The 21,149-nt window shown below is 48.5% G+C and overlaps 1 protein-coding gene and 1 long non-coding RNA gene across 3 annotated transcripts in view; one reads left to right on the top strand and one right to left on the bottom strand.

Annotated features, from left to right (window-relative positions):
• LOC138569416 (mucin-2-like) overlaps positions 1-21,149 on the bottom strand; it is a 698,070-nt gene that overhangs the window by 23,434 nt on the left and 653,487 nt on the right. The window lies entirely within an intron of this gene.
• Positions 3,372-4,312, top strand: LOC138568947 (uncharacterized). Its single transcript, XR_011303018.1, has 2 exons — positions 3,372-3,653; positions 3,753-4,312. It is a non-coding gene; the product is annotated as an uncharacterized lncRNA (long non-coding RNA).

A 21,149-nucleotide genomic window follows, 5' to 3' on the forward strand; every position in this document is an offset into this window, starting at 1 on the left:
ATGGTATTGTTATCGATATAGAAGGTGATGTCCAAAAAGTTGATTGAAGTTTGACTGTATTCTGTGGTTAGTTTCAAATTATAGGTGTTGTGATTTAGATAGTTGAAATAATCTTTAAATGCTGTTAATGGTCCGTTCCAAATCAAAAAGATGTCATCAATGTATCTGGCCCAAAAAATTATGTTGTTTAGGTGTGTGAATGATTGATGTTGCCAGGCAAATTCTATCTCAAAATGGCCCATGTAGAGATTGGCATATGATGGCGCATATTTTGCTCCCATGGCTGTGCCTTGTATTTGTCGATAGAGAGTGTTGTTAAAGATGAAAATGTTGTTTTGAAGGGTAAATTGCAACATTTCTAAAATCATATTGTTGTGATCGTTGAGAGATATAGATCGTGTTTTCAAGAAGTATTCTGTAGTTAGAAGTCCTTTTTCATGCAAGATGCTTGTATAAAGTGCTGTTACATCCATTGTAACTAGCCAATAGTTGTCATTCCAAGGTATATTGTCGATCAATTGGATAATGTGCGTGGTGTCTCTGATGTATGATGCCAATGAATTTGCTAATGGTTGAAGCTGATGATCTATATATTCTGAAATGTGCTCTGTGATTGATCCAATACCATTAATGATTGGTCTGCTTGTTGGTAGGTTGATGTATTTCTTATGAATCTTAGGTAGAAAATATATTGTTGGAGTAATCGGATTAGTTGTGATCATATATCGGTATTCATCTTCATTAAGTAGTTCCAAGTCTTTCCAATGACTGCTCATGGTTTTCCATTGTTCGCTGATTTTGATGAATGGGTTTTCTTTGATTTTTTCATAACATTTATGATCTTTTAGATGGGTGAGTGCCATGTGTATATAGTCTTCTGTGTTGAGTAGCACAATGTTTCCGCCTTTGTCTGATGATTTTATGGTAATCTCAGGATTGTTCTTGAGATTATTTAATGCTTGACTTTGGTTGGGTGTGAGATTATTCCTTATCTTGAGTTTTGCATGTTGGTTCATTTTATTGTTGATGTAGATGTCTCTGAGTTCTTTTTGAACTACTTTGCAGAAAGTATCAATAACATTTTCTGGAGGTAAGATTGGTGTGAATTTGGATTTTTCTTTAAGTTTGGTTTCTTGTGCTAATCCCAATGGTATATTTTGTTCTTCCATGAACTTCTCCTTAGTATAGGGATCTGTCTCATCATTGATGTTAAGAAGATCGACTGTGAGTTCCACATGTTTAACTGTTAATTCCGATGGTACTGGTGTAATTTCAGTGGTGTGTCTTTTGATTTCCATATTTGCAAAATATTTCTTTAGTTTGAGTTTTCTACAAAAACTGTGGAGATCAACTACTGTGTTGAAATAATCATAATTACGACCTGGACAAAAGGTGAGTCCTTTATTAAGTGCTTGAATTAGTGGTGTCGTTAGTTCCAAACTTGAAAGGTTGATGACTAGGTCTTCCGTTGGGGTAATGGGGTCTGAGATCTGGTCTGTACTCTTGTTTTTTCTTCTATGTTTGCGTTTGATTCCTCCTCTCTTGCCACGTTTGGTTTTGGTAGAAGAGTCATAATAGGGTTTCTTTTTCCTGGTGCTGAATAATTCCTCATATATTTTTGTTGTTGAAATTCCTCTAAAAAAGAGGAAGAGGATCCAAATGAATTGTATTGGGATTCTTTGTTCCTGTTGGGAATTGTCATTTGAGATGCAGTGGGCAAGATTGATGGAGGTACGCTTCTTTCTTCCAATTCACTATCACTCACTGTGTCCGTATCTGAGGAAAGAGGAGTTGTAGCTGTTTTTTGTAGCTTGATGTATGCTGATCTGCCCCTTGATGTTGTTGTAGGTCTTTTATTGAATGTATAGACTCTTTTGAATTTATAGTCTAGTTCATCTCGCAAAAATTGTCTCTGTTTTTTAATCTTGATATCTGATGCGTATTTATCTATGATTTCATCTAGAATTTCATAATTCTTAAAAGTTTTCTCAGGAATATTTAGTTTTTCAATATTTTCTTTCACTTTGGTGATTTCTTGTATTAGCCGAATATGTTTTACTTTGGCATATTTGATTAATCTATGTATCATTTCGTTGGATGTGGTGGTAAGTAGTTGTTCCCAATCTTTGATCTCTTCTATATCGTCGTCTTCAAATGGAGGAAATATACAGACTCTTAGTCCTCGTGGTATGCGTCCTATCTGAAGGTATTTGTCTAAAGATTTGATTTCCCACCAGCAAGTAAGTTCTTGTTTGAGAAGTTTTTCTTGGGTTAAGAATAATTGTCTTAATGATGTATTATTGCTATCCGGTTTGGTTGTTGGATTTTCTGATAATCCCGAAAAGATGAGTTCCGCTTCTTCCTCTCGTTTTTCATAGTTCCTAATCATAGTGTCCTGACTGATGATATCGCTTATTGAGTTTCTCCTTTTAGAGCTGCCCACTGCTGACAGAATATATTGAGAAAGACTTTTTCAACCTTAGAAACAGTGTTAGCGCTCTGATGGAGAAGTGTAGCTAAATTGAATATGAAAAAAAGTAGAGATGCTGCAAATGGAGGGATGCCACAGAGGTTGACCTGGGCTTGGACAAAACTAAAACGAAGAGAAGCCCTCCTCTAGCGCTTCTCCAAAATTAAATGTTATAATATAGAGACTTTCTCGTTTTTAGGTTCCATTTGTCATTTTTATTCAGAATTCTATTGTGCTGTAAACAAATAGGGATTCCTTTTTACATCTTGAACATAACATATAAGTTGATGGGAAGACAAAAGAATGCAAAATTTAAATTGGTTTAAAGTTTTTCGTTGAGTTCACTAAGTTGCTGTGTCCCACGTTGTCACTTGAAAGTTGCGAAGCCTTAGTATAATTCACTCGACATTTGGGTTGATGGAGAGACAAAAGAATTCAAAATTTAGATTGGTTCTAAGTTTTTAGTTGAATTCACTAAGTTGCTGTATCCCACGTTGTCACTAGAAAATTACGAAGCCCTAGTTTAATTCACTAGGCAGTATTGGCCTCAATTTGAATTGGTTCAAAGTTTAGTCAATGTTGTCTTCACGTTGTTGCTCGAAAATTGCGAAGCCCTAGTTTAATTCACTAGGTAATATTATCCTCATTCACTAGGTAATATTATCCTCAACACGTGTTTCTCCGCCACATGGTTTATGGCGGTTCTTCAGGAGGAATGTGAAACCCATTCACAACATGTGGAGTTCACTGACCACATCAGACAGTATCGAGAGAGCGAGGAAAACACCGTTCACATGGTAAGCAAGGTCTTTTACAACTATTTACAATTCTTAAGAAAACTTGGTATTTAGACTAACTTCGTTGCTTCGAACAGTCTTTAAGTTCAAAGTCCGCATAAGCAAACTTAGATACTAAACCAAACCGTACTGTTCCAAGGCAACATATGAGTTCATTTACATTGTCAAAATCCAGGAATCAGTTGTACATGAAGATAATACTGAACTATTGAAGTATAACAAATAAGGATGATTATGACTAGATTTTTTTGGAAAGTACCTTTGACCCAGAGATACAAATATAAACTAGATGCTCTTCACTCTTTCAGACCAAACCGGATGGAATTAATAATATTACCTACATCAAAGGAACCATCATATACATGAACAAGATTTGATATTTAGTTGTAAGTATCTAACTCAACATTGACTGTATAAACGTCAACATAAAACACTCTGTTCAAAATTGCCCATGTTTTTCTTTATTCCCACCTTTTTCCTCTCAGATCTTTCCATTTGCCTATCTACCTACAAATTCCTCCTGAAGAACCGCCATAAACCATGTGGCGGAGAAACACGTGTTGAGGATAATATTACCTAGTGAATGAGGATAATATTACCTAGTGAATTAAACTAGGGCTTCGCAATTTTCGAGCAACAACGTGAAGACAACATTGACTAAACTTTGAACCAATTCAAATTGAGGCCAATACTGCCTAGTGAATTAAACTAGGGCTTCGTAATTTTCTAGTGACAACGTGGGATACAGCAACTTAGTGAATTCAACTAAAAACTTAGAACCAATCTAAATTTTGAATTCTTTTGTCTCTCCATCAACCCAAATGTCGAGTGAATTATACTAAGGCTTCGCAACTTTCAAGTGACAACGTGGGACACAGCAACTTAGTGAACTCAACGAAAAACTTTAAACCAATTTAAATTTTGCATTCTTTTGTCTTCCCATCAACTTATATGTTATGTTCAAGATGTAAAAAGGAATCCCTATTTGTTTACAGCACAATAGAATTCTGAATAAAAATGACAAATGGAACCTAAAAACGAGAAAGTCTCTATATTATAACATTTAATTTTGGAGAAGCGCTAGAGGAGGGCTTTTATTCAATTTCGGCAGTCAATCAGCTTGGGCAGGCACATTCACTCTTTGCAGGCTTCTTTCTGAGTACAATCCAGTTGTGTATTTTATTTTTCAATCCACACATCCATTCATGCTGGAATGTTAAGGTTCATTTTGTACAGGACTCTGGTGAGGGCTGTACAGCCACTAAACTTAAGGTGGGGCAGACCACCCAGCCAAAAGGAAAGCCTAAACCTCTTAAAACGGCGGTGACAGAGCAGTCGGGATTAACTCCATGAATGAGGTGTAGGCTGACAAAAAGATAACATTTGTAACATTTATCCATGAAAAGAATGCATCACACTGATGTACTGAAAAGTATACACATTCTCCATCATTAGTTCTTTCATAGATTCACATGCTGTATAAATATTCCCTAGAATCCTTACTACGAGAGCACATTTTATTTCTACATCATGGGGTCTGGTATGGATTCACATGTTCATAAATAATCCCCATCATCAGGCTGGGAATCGTTGGCAAAAAAGAAAAGCCGTTCTGCTTTAGTCTGAAAGCTGCATTTCTCCTCTAGGACCAATCACTGTCCTTTGAATCATACTGCCCCCAATCAATCAGAGTCGTCTCCCTAAGCTCCACCCCTAGTGACCATCTTCAGATTTTTACTGTATCAGTGTTGGGAGTCCTCTCATCTTGCTGATCAGGTATTTTGCTATTTTTGAGTTTTTTCTGATAAATTCATTTTTTCTAAATTTCTTTCCATCCTCGACCATCGGTCGACAACCGGCAGCAGGGATCTGTTGCTGTCGAAGATCTGCTTTCATTGCCAGTTATTCACTAGAAGTTTTGGAAGGCTCAGGCTTGGGTCCAAGCAGAAGCCTCTTCACTCTGCACGAAATGTGAACTGTGTAATGTCTATGTCGAGGGTTGGCCTACATTGCCTGCATCCAGACCACAATGTTGATGGATGTGAGATTTGCAGTGGAGTGCCAACGAAGATGAAGGACCGTTACCGCAGGTTGGCTGCGTGGTTCAAGTTGGGGAAGGCCTCATACTCTGTCTCCAGGCACAGTCATGCTTCGTCCAGGACCGGCCTGTCCCATGAGCGTGCTCCCTCTGACACATAGTGATCGTAGAAACCACAGTCGCTGCTGGGTCTCCTTTCGCTGGTGTAATGATGGTGGTGATAGTCAACGGGTCATGGTCGTCTACAATGCCATGCTCGGTGAGGCTGTAGTCATCGAGGCATTGGACTATCAGGCATTGGTCGACTGGGCAGCTGTCTTAGAGGACGAAGCAGTCATCGACGGGGGCCTGGGCCCCTCCTTTGCTGTTTTGTCTTTGTAAGAGGACCTGTGCTTCGAAGGGGTCAGGGACTTCCTCGCGGACGGCAGCCTCCCTCCCTGTGCTACAACTGGTAGGCTCACTGTGGACAGAGATGGAGACTGGGAACGGATCATTCCAGAACTGGGTCCTTCAGCTGCGGCGACCCTAGTGGGATCAAAAGCATGGTGCTTAGCCTTCTTTTAGCTCTAGCCAAGCCCTCATGCTCTGGCATGGATTTACATGCTTATGAATATTACCTGTCGTCAGGCTGGGAATCCTCGGTAAAAAAAACAGATTTAACTTACAAACTGTATTTTTCCTCTAAACCAATAACTGAGCTCTGAGTCATCGTGCCCCCAGCCAATGACTGCCCTCTCCCTAAGCCCCTTCTCTGGCAGCCATCTTCAGATTTTTACCACGCGTTCAAGTGTTAGGAGTCCTTGTGTTTTGCTTTGTGAGCTTTTTTTCAATAAAAAAAGATTCTTTTTGTCAATCAGAACCCATGTGCTCTTTCGCTCCTTCGGTCGACAACCAGGGATCTGTCAGTGAATTTCAATGCCCCTCAAGGGCAAGAATCATCAAAGTTTCATCGAAGATTGCAGAAGGCCACCGGGCCTACTTTGTACTCTGGATCATGTCCAAAGAGAAGGAGGAGGGAAACTCCCTCTTCAAACTCTGCTCCAGCTGCAGACTGCCGAATGTGTCTGTAGAGGAAAACCACCTCCAGTGCCTCTACTATCTCCATCCGGATCACAGGGAAGCAGATTGTGAAATCTGCCTCAGGTTCTCCAAGCGAACCGTGAAGGATTGTCACAGTAGGTTAGTGGCGTGGCTCAGCTCCAAGCCCTCTGCGCCGTAAGGTGTAAGTAGGGGCATGCCTCACCCAGGACCGGCCGGTCCAAGGAGCAGGCTTCAAAGTCCTTTGAGGGCGCTCCATCCATGGGGGAACAAGATAAAGCCAAGCACTGTGAGTCTGTTTCTATCAGGGTTGCTGCGCATGTGGGGCTATGAGCAGGGCGCGCTCACCTTCACCATCTGCCTCCGTCTCCAGCCATCGATCCAGCTCATCAAAGAGGAAATCGACTAACACGGCAAACATGCGGGAAAAGTCAGAGAAGACAAAGGCGCAGGAAAAGGCGACCAACCTGCACCAGAAGTCCCAGGTGAAGTTGTTGACGATCGAGTTGGTGGTGGCCGCCCTCTTGAATGTCAAGGGGAATGATCCAGTCAAGGTAGCCCTGGCAGTGCCCAGAGTATCCAGGCCCACGAGGTGGGAGGCCTCGGCCAACCAGGTGGAAAGGACACCAGAGAAAAGGATGCCATCCCTAAGCCCAAACCCGACACCTCAGGATGCAAAAAAGGGCCCTCACCCATACTCCAGGGTACAGATATTTCTTCCTCGGATGAGGAGGACCAGGTGTCCTTACACACGTTCCAGGAGGACATGGGTGATGCTGACGGAAACGCTGAGGGGGACGACGGAGACAGTGACGGCAGAAATTACGGCAGGGCGGGCCCCAGTATGCCTTCCGCCCGACCCCTCCGAGGAATGTATCCTTTGAACCCTTAACACCCTGGTGTCGGAGATTCAGAAAAGGATGCCGGCGACACAGCTGGCCCCAGTGTACCCCCGAACCAGCCCCGGCGAAAAAGGACACAGCACCCTACACCGCAGCATTAACCTCCATAAGTGCCCTCCCCTAGGGGCACAGGGACAGACACAGTGACTACGGATACGGACGACAGTCATGGCGGGCGGTTTGCCACAGCCAAGGGCTTCTGCCCTGGACGAGGTGGGGTTGATCCATACCATGGTCGCCAGAGCATCCTAACTCTTCCAACTGATGCCAGAAGAGACCAAGAATGAAGGTTTCCTATACCAATGGCGTGTGACCAAGAGGAAGATCTTGGCGGTGCCTCTCCTGGATGACGTTTAGGAGTAGGGCCTAGCTTTGATGAGAAATCTGGCCATGTCCCTGAACAAGAGGGACATGCTGGAGAAAAAATACTGGGTGCCGGAGTCTGCACCCAAGTGCCTACGTTTGCAGCCTTCCGTGGACTCGGTGGTGTCGGCAGCAATGAGAATAAAGTCTAACCCTTTGTCTTCATCCTCTGTCCCTCCGGATAGCGAGGGGAAGAAGTTCAATGCCATGAGAAGAAAGGTGATCTGTTTGGCGACATAAACAGTCAATATGGCCAATGCACTTACAATCCTAGCAAGGTACGACAGGGAGCTGTGGTATAAAATGGCCCTGCTGCTGGATTTACTACCAGACAAGCTGGTCGAGGCACTTTACATCCTCCAGGAGGGGGAGGTGGCATTGGACCATGCCATCACAGTGGCCCTGGAAGTTGTGGACACGGGGTACTGGCAGAAGGGGAACGTTGCCTGCGTCCGTCGTGGCAGGCTGAAAGCCACCAACGTCCATCAGGAGGTCCAGACAAGGGTACTGGACATGCCCTTCGACAGGGACACACCCTCTTTGGAAAGGCCATCGATGAGTCGTTGCAGGCCATTAAGACTGACACGGAAACGGCCTGTGCCCTGGGCACTCTTCAACACTGCCACCCTTCCTTTCGTGCCTCCGGCGGGAAGTCCAGCAGATCGTCAACCCTTTTCGGTGGAGGGTCATCTTTGTACCATCAACCCTCCCGATCCACGACCCAGGAGGCCTACAGAGGCTGTTCCAAGACTTTCGGTGGAGGTGGAAGACGTTGCTCCCAGGGCGGCACGCAGGCCCTGAAGCAAGATTGAACCAGCCAGGACATCGGGCCTCCACCCATGCACCCTAGTGGTAAGCAGGCTGGCAGGCTTCGTCAGCGAGTGGAAAAAGATCTCCACCTACCGAAAACTCTAGAGTACCAGCAGAAGTGTTAGCAGATACCGCCAGTGGCCCAGCAGGAGCAGCGCATCCCTCAACTCCTGCACTAAGTATGGGCCATGATAAGAAAAGGGGTGATAGAACTGGTTCCAAAGCGACTCCGGAGTCTACTCCAGATAATTTTTGATAGGAGACTGGGACCTGGAGGCTCAGTCTAGACCTGCAGTGCCTCAACAAATACCTCAAGTCCCAAAAATTCAGGATGGTCACGTTGCAGCATGTGCTCGGCCAACTGGAGGAAGGAGACTTCTTGGCCTCGCTGGATCTGGAGAACGCATACTTCCACGTCCCTTTCATGAGAAGCATCAGAATTTCCTGCGCTTCGTGGTACAGGGAAGGCCCTAACGATTCAAGGCCCTCCCCTTCGGACTGAAGTCGGTGCCCAGGGTGTTTAGGAAGTGCCTGGCACCAGAAGCTGCCCATCTGCATCTGCAGGGGATACACGTGTATTCGTACCTCGACGACTGACTCATCCTGGCCACGTCAAGGGAAGTAGCCGTCGCACACACAGAGAAGACTGTCCGACTGCTGACGGATCTGGGGATTCTCCATCAACTATCCAAAGTCAGGGGCGTGGCCAGCAAGCGTATGATGAGGACGTGACTCCTCTGAGCTCCCGAGGCCGCCAGCTACATCCTGCATTAATCCTGTGAATTTGGGCAGATATCAAGACAAAACGACACCTTACGGGTGGCGAAACCTTGCTGGGGCGAAGCGCTGTGCAAGCAGACTGAACCGGAGCACGGAAAGTGAGAAAATCCCTGCTGAAAGCAGCAGCGTGCATAGGCTGTGCAAGCTCAAAATGGCTGCCGCGCCTGGAGAGAAGAGCGGAGCGACGCGGGAGAACTGAAGCGACGCAACCGTGATCGCCTGTGAATCAGCCTGCTTGCTGTGCGCTGGGGCGGGGAGGAGCGCGGAACTGAGCGACCGCTGGCGGCCCCCATCCCGCGACGACACGCCCGATCCAACCTGAGGGCACCAGCAGAGACAGACTTGGAGGCGAACTGGGTGGGAGCGAGGCCCGGCCTCCCTGCACGCACGGAGCGGGACCTCCTGGTATGGTGCTGCGCTGCTTGCCGGGGGAGAGCTGACCTTGGAGGGACTGCGGCTCACGAGGTGAGCGGGACGCGAGGTGCACCCTGGAGCAGCGCCCCGGGGCGGGAACAGAGCTAGTGCAAGCACGCTCGCACCCGACGGCATGAGCCTGCTGGCTGTCTGGAGCCCGCCGGGCGGATCTTTCCTACTTGCCCCGCAGATCACCGGATGGTGCAAAGCAAATAATGCGTGAGGAGAAAAAAAGGTAATTGCACACTGCATCTCCGACCTGAAAAGAGCACGGGTTATCAGCGTGTATGATCACGAAGTGTCTCCTACCCGAAGCCTATGGACTAACCTGAAACCTAACGATAAACTTTATTGTGCTGCATCCGGCTTGCAAATCTTATGGGCTAATCTACACTCTAAAAAGAAACTGCTGTTGTGCTGCACCCGGCTTGCATAATGGGCACTGGAGTCATGCGACAGGCGAAGGGAGTGTCCCTGGGATGCTGATGCCTACCTGTTGGGGCAGAGAAGAGGGCAACAACTGGTCTCCGCGGCGGAGGTGATACGTGTGGAGCCCCATCAGCATACTTCCTCTGGCACTGGACAAGGAGGCAGGGCAGCCAGCATCTGCTCCCATGGCGTTGCTGCTTCGCCAGGAGTGAACCAACAAAGTGCCAAGATCTGTACGAAGATCCCCAACACTCCAGAAGGCATAGCACGCCTGCTGCGGCCTCATAGATCCTGAAGCGGCGCTCCTGTTGCCTAGCTGTCGTCGAGGAGACCCGAAGGTGAGGAGTGGAGGGTAGAGGGTGCTGGGGCACTAGTGACAGAGACAAGACACTGCCCGCCCCCTCGCTGCTGCTCCCGTATGAAGCAGTGTGACCACTGTCATTGTTGACCTCATCTGCAGCGGGGAGATGACACAGAGTCACTGACCACAGAGACTGGAAACGAAATACATCGCTACTGGCCTGGGACAGACATTGGGCCCTCCTGGGTCCCAAATGAGAGCTACGTGCCCCTGGGGGAAGGTGAGAATGCCTGAAATTCTGACGTCAGCCCAACGATAACACCCTCCAGTGCCTGGTGTGCAGGTCAGTCATAGGCACCCAGGCAATCCTCAGCCTATTGTTCATATTGGGCTAGTGTAACACAGCGGGAGATCACAGAACTGCACGCCATGACCACAAGTAGACTGTGACAACTTAGAGTAAAGACATTTCGCGACAGAGGCAGCTACCTTCCCCCCCTTGTTGTTGCAAAGCACAGAACGGAAATCATCACATACTAAAGACACACAAGCACGAATCCTCCCGATGTGACCTCGTCGCCACAAACAATTGAGCAACAACTGTGCCCTGCACACATAGTAGGAATCACATCGTATCTTCGACTAATATTGCGACGATCAAGCTCATCGGAACAACAGCACGTGCACGAGCACATCTGACGCATCCCCACGCAAGACCTTATGCTATATGGTCACCCTAGCTGTAAGGCATAACTGAAACACTACAGGCATATGTGACGCAGTCCCACGTGAGCACCGGCCATATCGCGCCGAGGCATAGTGTATTCATCCTTGGCCCCTCCGGTAAGATCTGCCTACCCACTCTGTCGCTGTCGTTCTCCTCCAAGCGGGGCACGAGTCTCCAACGACACCATATCAAGCAGGCGAAATGAGGAAAGATAAGCCCAGGAAAACCTCCACACAGAGCAGGATTGAACAATATGAGACATAATGAGTGCCACTGCCAGCTCTAGAACCTCAATGGAGAAGATGATAGACAGTATTGGCGCTGACGTGTCCCTACTTGGACATGATCTGCAGAAGCTGACATCACGCACAGGGGAAGCGGAGGCACGAATCTTGGAAACCAAAGACAGCATACGAGGGGTGAATCGACACATGTCTGGCATGCTAGCACGTATTAAGCTCCTGGAATCGAGAGTGGAGGACAGTGAAGGTAGATCTAGGCGAAACAACGTTCGCATTCTTGGCCATCCCTAGAAGGCGGAAGGGGCCTGCATGGAACTGTTCCTCGAGCAATGGCTTGTAGACATATACGATACTCGGTCCTTCTCCAAGTTTTTCTCCATTGAGCGGGCGCACCGCATTCCAACCGGCAAAGTTACATCAGGTGCACCGCCGCGCACAGTCATCGCAAGATTCCTAAACTATAGGGATAGAGATACGTTATTACAGCTGGCAAGATCAAAAGGGACAGATAAGTATAATGGATCGAAAATCGCCTTCTTCCCAGACTTTACCAGGGAAGTACAGAAGGCACGCCAATCATTCGACCCGCTTAAGAAACAACTGCAAACAATGGGAGTCAAATATGGACTAATCTTTCCTGCCCAGCTCAAAATATTTCATGAGAACACTACGGTGCACTTCACGAGTCCTAAGGAAGCGGGGAACTGGGCCGAAAGACACATAGATGGGGATTGGGGATCTGTGAGGAAAAGGAGAGGAGAACGCAACAGACCGCCTCCTGGGCGCCCTCCGGACCTAGAACTGCCGCAGCAACAAGTGGGGAACCCACAGCAAGAAGATGCATGATCGATTGCTACACTGCCCAAGATTACTAAATCATTGCAAACGAAACGCATGAACGCCCACGCTTACCATGGCAAATTTATCTGCAATGCACTGCATAGCTGGCGGCTAACCGAAAAGCCACCCCTCTGCCCCCCGCGGACCAGGAAGAGTATCAGAAACAAAGTTTAACTGTTTGAAAGTTTATGTTGGGTCGACAGATGCTTCAGTTGGGGGTGGAGTATGGGGAGGAGGGAGTTGGGGATAATGTTTATATCCGTTGTTTAGCATGCAATGGCAATGTGAGCACAATGTACAGGGCATACGCTGTGAAATCAATGCAAATACAAACTATGAAACACACACGTGAACATAAGCTTCGCACAACTGATGGCACCTGAGACTGCTTCAGCCAAAAGACATCTAATGCTAATGACATGGAACGTGAACAGGCTGGGATCTAGTATCAAAAGAAGACTAGTACTGCAACATATAAACAGGCATTCCCCGTACATAGTCTTCCTGACTGAAACGCATCTTGCGGGAAATGCATGCAAATTCTTCCAAAGATCCAATTACCGCACAGCGGTGCACGCTGGGTTCTCCATGGGAGCGAGAGGGGTGCTTATAGTACTTTTTAAAAGGCTTCCACTGGAGATTACACATATAATGCTAGATAGAGGAGGTCGCTATGTACAACTGCAGGCAAAGCTTTGGAACCGGACCCTGGCACTCATGGCAATATACTCCACACCTGCCCTCCTCAACACTCTGTTAACTGATATTACTCCCATCCTGAGGGCAAATTCCGCAGACATGTGGGTAATAGGTGGGGATTTCAATGATGTCATGGACAATGCCCTAGATCGCACACCTGAGAGCCAGAAATTCTGCCGCCACCACAAAACTGGCTGCCTTTGTGTCCGTGCTGGGACTGCGAGACACAGGAATGATCGTGAATACTCCTTTCACTCTGGTGCACACGCATCAATGTCCAGAATAGACTATTTTTTCCTATCGCATCAGGACATCCATACTGCATGCACCGCATCCTCCCTTCCACGAGGCATTTCCGATCACTCCCCGCTGCTACTCAAATTAGAAACAGAGAGGCCAAGTCCACCCCCCACATGGAGACTGAACTCCTACTACCTGGGGTTCCCAGACTTTCAAGAAAAGAGAGGCGGCCACCTCCAACTATTTTGAGCTAAATGCAAACTTGGTGGATGACCCTATTACATTGTGGGAAGCATACAAACCAGTTCTACGAGGCCAAATCATCTCATGGACGTCCGGAAAGAAAAAAGCACAGCGTGAACAGATCATCGAGGCTGAATGTGAGGTGGTGGCCAGAGAAGCAGAAGGTATCGCCAGTGACACCCCAGAGACGAACAGAGCACTTAAATTGGCGCAAAAGAAGTTGCATAACTTACCACTTGACTGCGCCAAAAAGGCACACATCGCCATGAAGGCACGCCTGTACGAAACGGGGGATGCTCACATGGCTCGAAATGCACGATGAAGAGCAATGGCAGGTAAAATGCATCAGGACATCGAACACTGAGCTAGTCTCTGCTGACGCAGCGATTGCGGAACGCTTCTCTGACTTCTATGAAGATCTCTATAAACCCCCCGCCGGCGCAGCAGCAAGCACCATATTAGACAATATCGATCTCCCAACGCTCACCATGGAGCAAGCCAGTATATTGGATAACAAATCCAAACGGGCAAGACCCCGGGTCCCAACGGCTTCCCACTCGACATCTGGAAGAAACTCCATCACCTAGACATTTCCACCCATCTACTCAACATGTTTGAGCATTCCCTAACAAAAGGCGAGCTCCCGTCAGACCGCCGAAAGGCCACCATTATAGTGATTCCCAAAAAAGACCCCCTCAGACGAATGCAGCTCCTACAGGCCCATATCCCTAATCAACAGTGAAGCTAAAATACTAGCCAAGCTACTAGCTAATAGACTACAAACAGCCATCACAACATTGATCCATCCGGATCAATGTGGCTTCATGCCTCAAAGGTCAACGAGAATGAACATTCGGAGGCTGCACCTGGCGCTGGAGAGGGCACCCACCCTGCAACAATCACTCGCTCTGTTGGCCATAGACTTTGAAAAAGCCTTCGATTCAGTTTACTGGGAGGCTTTATGGGCAATAATGCGTAAGATGTGATTTGGGGAATCATTTATGAAGTGGGTACAACTCCTTTACAACAATCCACTAGCAGAGGTAAGAGTGAACGGATGGCCCTCGCGCACCATTAAACTGGGAAAAGGCACCAGGCAGGGATGCCCGCTATCGGCAATGTTGTTTGCACTAATAATAGAACCGCTGGTGGTATCCCTGCGAGACACGCCCACGTGGACCGGCTTTCGATGGAACTCAGAATGGGAGGATAAGGCATCCCTTTACGCAGATGACCTTCTGGTTTACCTGGGCGATCTCCTGTTCTATAGTCACTCAAATACTGGTTGAATACGGAACCTTTAGTGGCCTCAGGGTGAACTGGTTTAAGTCTGTGCTCTTTTCGGTGAAGAGGGTGGACTGCATACTGGCACTTGGATCCCCATACCAGATCGAAACTACAGTTTCGCTACCTAGGCATCCTAATCACAAATGGACTGGATGACTATGACTCAGAACCTGCATCCACTAATTAGAAGATACGCACAAGATGTGACACACTGGCAAGCACTACCACTGACGCTGCTGGGGAGAGCGGCGTTCTTCAAGATGCTGGCCCTACCCCAGTTCTTGTACATCCTCCAGAATGCCCCTCTCCACATCCCTTCGGGTAAATTCCGCAAACTAGATAGATCAAGACGCAAACTCCTGTGGGGTGAGAAGCACCCGAGAATAGCTCTCAAAACCCTCCAACGTTCAGTCTGGGAGGGGGGAATAGGGCTTCCGAACGTCCAAGTCTATTACTAGGTGACCCAAATGGCGACGGTGAATGACATATTACATGGTGACCCAACAATCCCCCACATAAGGGCCGAAATAGCTGCAAGACACGATGAATCACCGATCGAAAGTCTCTACAGCCGACAGAACCGCACTCCCGAATGCACGATAGTAGCGCATACAGCCCAAATATGGAAGAAAGTACATAAGCACATAGGTTGGGACAACAAAATCACTCCAGTCCAACCCATCTGGAATAATGCCCAGTTTACGGATCTCAGTAATCTCCCGAAAAGGCCAAATTGGATAGCAGCTGGTATACAAACCATCCAACAAATATACACGAACAATCAGATTATGCAGTTCGCCGAGATCGTAACGTCATATGATCTACCTACCACCGAGCGCTACCACTATGGACAACTACAGCACACACTTACCAAACAAAGGGCCTGACTGTCGGACATGCTGGAGTGCACGCCCATAGAAAGAAACACAGTTATTGACAGTGTGAAAAAGGTGGTCACTTCTACCATGTATAATGCTATCTCCTCGTTTGCCACAAAGGAACTGCTGAGCCTGAAAACGAAATGGGAAAGAGACGTGGGCCCAATACTACCTGAAGAATGGATTGCGACCCTGATGTATCCAAGGGACACAGCAATCTCCGCAAGGATCAGGCTCATTCAGCTGAAAATACTTCACAGGATATATTATCCCCGGGTAGCAGTGCACAGCTGGGGTAGAACGACCGACCCCAAATGCCTACGCTGCAAACAAGAGGAAGGAACCTTCTTTCACATCCTATGGCAATGCACGCAAATACAACACTTCTGCTGCAAATGTAGTGAAAGACTCACAAGAGTCATGTGCAAATCAGTCACAACGGACCCCAAACTCCTTCTCTTGGGAATTGAAGAAGGAGACATGTCTCGCTTCGAAAAGCTGCTGCTCTCAACATCCACAGGAATAGCCAAAAGAAACATTGCGCACTTGTGGGGCTCGTAAACAACTCCAAAATACGATCAATGGATGTCAGATGTAGATGCTACTATCCTGATGGAACGTCGAGTTTACCAAGCAAGAGGCTGCCCGGGCAAAGCAGACAAAATCTGGGGGAAATGGGAACAGACGCTGTAAGCCACGTACGGTGCAAGCTAACAGACCATGGGGTACAGCCTTGCCGGAACCACAGACTGAAATGCCGTTACCTATCGCCCGTCACCACATGTATGTGGCAGTCATAAGGGTGCCAAATGTTGTGGCCCTTAATTCTTATTTTTATTCCTACGTCATTCTGATCTGTATCTTAATCAATCTGTGTTTCTATATATATGTACATATCTATGCGACACCTTGTTTACATTGCTCCGTCATGCAAGGTTGTACAGTTGTTTTGTACGTTTTTGTATTATGAGACGAAAATGCAATCAAATTTGTTATCAAAACAAAAAACTATCCAAAGTCCTGCTTCATACCATCGCAGAATGGGGGCCAGGCTCAACACGGTCACCTGCCTTGCGGCTCCCTTGGAGGAGAGGATAGCAGCCCTGCTGGGCAACGTACAATGGCTGTTGGCACTGAAGAGCACTGCAGTGCGGACCATCAAGTCGCTGCTCGGCATGTCGTGCATCTGCCGGATCTGGCTCTGCAAGTTGCGGATGCGACCCCTTCAGGAGTTCCCCGACACTCTGTGGATCCAGGTGTCTGGAAGCTTCGCAGACAAGATTGCTCTCGACGAGGAGTTCCGTTGAGCGATAAGGTGGTGGGGCGTGCGCTCCAACATCGCCGGTGGCACAGGATTTCAGAGCCCCCAGTACCACGAGACGTCACCATGGACACTTCCCTGGATGGATGGGGAGCCCACACCGGATGTCTCCACACCAGAGGCTTGTGGCTGCCGGAGGAGAGGGATCGTCTCATTAATATTCACTTCAATATCCTGGAGCTGTGGGCAGTGTTCTAGACCCTCACGTTGTTCCTTCCATCCCTCAAGGGCAAAGTGGTGAGAGTCTTAATACACACCACCACCACAATGTTCTACATCAGGCAGCGGGGCACCAGATCCCCATGACTCTCCAGAGAGGCGCTGGACTTGTGGCACTGGGCCGTCGCCCAAAAGATGTTCCTCAAACCCTTTCACCTGGCAAGAGTCAAGAACACCATTGCCGACTCCCTCAGCAGGGAACGGTGCTCCTGCCACGAATGTGAACTTCGACAGGATCAGATGAATCGCCTCTTCCTCAAGTGAGGCAGACTCCAGATCGATCTGTTTGTGACAGTGATGAATTCCAAATGCCAGAAATTTGCCAGCAGGTTCCACCAGCCCGAGGAGCATGGGGGACACGTTTTCCTTCCCGTCAGGCTTGTTCCTATGTGTTCCCTCCGTTGCCTCTCCTGCGAGTCATCAATCAACTCAAACGGTGCCAATGCAGGATGATCCTCGTCGGCGTGGCCGAGGCAGATTTGGTACCCGGACCTTCTCAGCCTGTCAACGCCCACCACCCCCCTCTCAAGCTGCCGGTGGTCGTGGATCTGCTCACCAGAGAATGAGGCGCAATCCTACATCACAACCCTGGGTCGCTGAACCGGAGGGCTTGGCTCCTGCAGTCTTAAGATTTCGGATGGTACGAGTTGCCGGCGGACTGCAGGGAGATCCTTGCCAGGGCTAGAGCATCGTCGACTCTGAAGTGCTATGAGCACAACTGGAAGCGCTTTGCTATGCGGTGCCAGGTGTGGCCCTGCAGATTCTTCCGTACTTGTCCTTAGCCAAGGTGGGGCTGGCGCACGCCTCTTCAAGGTGCATCTGGCGGCTATCGCCCGCCACACCAGGTCCCCAGGACAATCTTCTCTTTGGTCCCACCGTCTCGTCGAGGAGTTCCTCAAAGGACTGTTTCGATCGTTCCCACCGGTGAAGGCACTTGCCCCGGCATGGGAACTCAACGTGGTACTGACGAGGCTCATGAGGGGGCCCCCTTCGAACCTATGCACCAGGCCCCTCTCAACTTCCTCTCCTGGAAAATGGCTTTCCTCGTGGCCATCACCTCTGCCTGGAGGGTAGGTGAGATCCAGGCCCTATCCTGCAAACAGCCTTATCTGACTTCACGGCACAAGGGTGGTGCTGCAGATGCACCCTTCCTTCATGCCAAAGGTTCTGTTGGAATTCCACATCAACAAGCCTTTGGTGTTGCTTGTGTTCTTTCCGGAACCTTTGTCTCCGGCTGAAACGACTTTGCACTCGCTGGATGTGGCTTGTGCTCTGAAGTTCTATGTGGCACGCACAAAGTTTCTGGGCGATGTCTTAACTATTTGTAAACTTTGGTCCTGTGAACCATGGGAAGGCCTTGTCGAAGGCTTCCATCTCCAGGTGGCTCTCCGTCTGTATCACTCACCGTCATCGGTTGGCAAACCGATCGCTGCCCGGCTGTCCCAGAGCCCATTCCACCAGAGCGATCGCTGCGACGACGGCGTTCCTGTCTGGTGTGCCCCTGCTGGACATCTTCAGGGCTTCTATGTGAAGGTCCACACACACCTTCACAAGATTCTACTACGTCGACAGGGATTCCAGAGATGAGTGCAGGGTTGGCCAAGTAGTGCTACGCAACCTGGTCTTGAAGGTGATCCTGTACCAGAGGTGAGAGGAATTGCTTCTGTTAAGCCTTGCCACCTCCTGTGGTTGTGTAATGTATGTATTATTTATTCATGAACATGTGAATCCATGCCAGACCCCATGCTGGAGAAGGAACAAGTTGCTTACCTGTTACTATTGTTCTCCATCATGGGTCTGGCATGGATTCACATGCAAGCCATCCCCTCTGCGGCTCTTCTTGGTCATATTGCCACTTTACGTGCTTACCAAATCTGAAGTTGGCTGCCAGGGGCTTAGGGAGAGGGCAGTCATTGGCTGGGGGCAGTATGACCCAGAGCTCAGTGATTGGTTTAGAGGAGAAATACAGTTTGTACGTGAAAGTGAAACTGGTTTTTCTTTTACCGAGGATTTCCGGCCTGATGACTGGGAGTATTCATGAGCATGTGAATCCTTGCCAGTCCCAAGCTGGAGAAGAATAGTTAAAGGTAAGTAACTTGTTCCATACTTTCTGGTGCGAATAAAGTCAGGAAGGGTGGTGGCCAATCCTGGATTTAAGGCGCCTCAACAAGTATTTGAAATACCAAACGTTCAGTAGGGTCATGTTGCAGCATGTGCTCAACCAGCTGGAGGAGGGGGAGTTCTTGGTGACCTTGGACCTGGAGGATACCCATTTCACGTCCACATTCATCCAAAACATCGGAGGTTCCTGTGATTTGTGATCCAGGGACGGTACTGCCTTTTGGCCTCAAATCACCACGAAGGGTGTCCTTGAAGTGCTTGAGTCTAGTGGTGGTGCATCTGTCTCGGGGGCATCAAGATACCCTTATCTGGAGATCTGGCTCATTCACTCCCATTCTCACACGCTGGCAATCCAGCACATTGCGGAGACCATTTGCCTACTGACGGAGCTTGGATTCTCAAACTATCCGAAGTCCTGCGTGGAGCCATCGCAGAACACTGTTCCTGGGTGCCTATCCCTACACAGTCGCATGTCTGGCTACAACCTCGGAGGAGAGGGTGACGGCACCTGTCGTCAGTGCAATCGACGACTGTGCGAGCCATCAAGTCGCTGTTGGGCATGATTTCCTCCTGCACCCACCTCGTTCTGTTTTATAGGCTTCAGATGAGACATCTTCAAGAGTTCCTGGATGAGTGGTTGCTGCAGGTCTCGGGCTCTTGCACTGACAAGATAGCCCTCAACCAGGGGTTCAGGCAAGCTCTACAGTGGTGGGGAGTGCACCCACATCTGACCAACTCAGTTCCTTTTCAGATCCCACTGTATCAAGCTATGGTCGCAGTGGAATCCTCCTTGGAACGGTGGGGGGCCCACACCGGGAAGTCTCATGGCAGAGGCCTCTGGCTAAGACCTTAACATCAACGTCCTGGAACTCCGGACAGTCTTCTGGGCCCTCAAATCATTCCTGCCTCAACTACAGGGGGAATGCGGTGAGGATCTTCACGGACAACACTGCCACCATGTTCTATATCCGGAAGCAGGGTGGGAAGCTCTCTCCGGTGCTCTCCCTGGAAGCTCAGTCCGTGTGGTACTGGGCCATTCTTCAATAAATATTCCTCTTCCCATTTCACCTGGTAGGCACCATTGTGGATACGGTCAGATAGGAGCTGCGGTCCTCCCACGAGTGGGAGCGTCATCAGGATCAAGTATCCTTTCCCCTCAGCAGTATCTGCTTTCCCTGGCCAAGGCTGGCCTGGCGCACGCTTCGTTCAATGTGCATCTGGCTGTCATATCCCGTTACACCAGGATGCTGGGTAGGCCATCCCTGTTGTGGCACAGACTCGTCAAGGTGTCCCTCAAAGGCCTCTTAAGGACTTTTCAACCAGTGAAGGCTCCTGCTCCAGCTTGGGAGCTCAACAGGCACATCGCATCCCCATTTGAACCAATGCATCAAGCCCCTTTTGATGTTTCTCTTGTGGAAGACTGCTTTCTTAGTGGCCATCAACTCGGCCAGGCGGGTCGGGGAGAACCAGGCACTCTTGTCTTTCCATGCTACGAGGGTGGTGCTGCGGACCCACCCCACCTTTATGCCAAAGGTTCCTTCAGAACTCCATCTCAACAAGCCTTTGGTTCTGCCAGTCTTCTTCTTAAATCCTTCTACACCAGCGGAAAGGACGTTGATTTGGCTGGCCATTGCTCGTGCCTTGAATTTTTATGTGGCACGCACGAAGGACTTTCGGAAGACATCTCAATTCTTGTGAATTTTGGAACTGTGAATCACGGGAAGGCCCTGTCTAAGGTTTCCATATCCAGATGGTTCTCCAACTGCATCATGCGCTGTCATCATCTGGCTAACAGACCTCTTCCTGGCCGGCCAAGAGTCCATTCCACCAGAGCCGTCTCAGCAACTACAGTGTTTCTGTCTGATGTTTCTCTGCTTGACATCTGCAGGGCTGCTATGTGGAGGTCCACCCGCATCTTCACGAGATGCTACTGCGTCGACAGGGATTCCAGGGAGGAGTCAGAGGTCGGCCAAGCGGTGCTATGCAACCG

This window comes from Ambystoma mexicanum, chromosome 2q (assembly GCF_040938575.1).
Source record: "Ambystoma mexicanum isolate Mex_15411 chromosome 2q, UKY_AmexF1_1, whole genome shotgun sequence".
NCBI classification, from domain to species: domain Eukaryota; kingdom Metazoa; phylum Chordata; class Amphibia; order Caudata; family Ambystomatidae; genus Ambystoma; species Ambystoma mexicanum.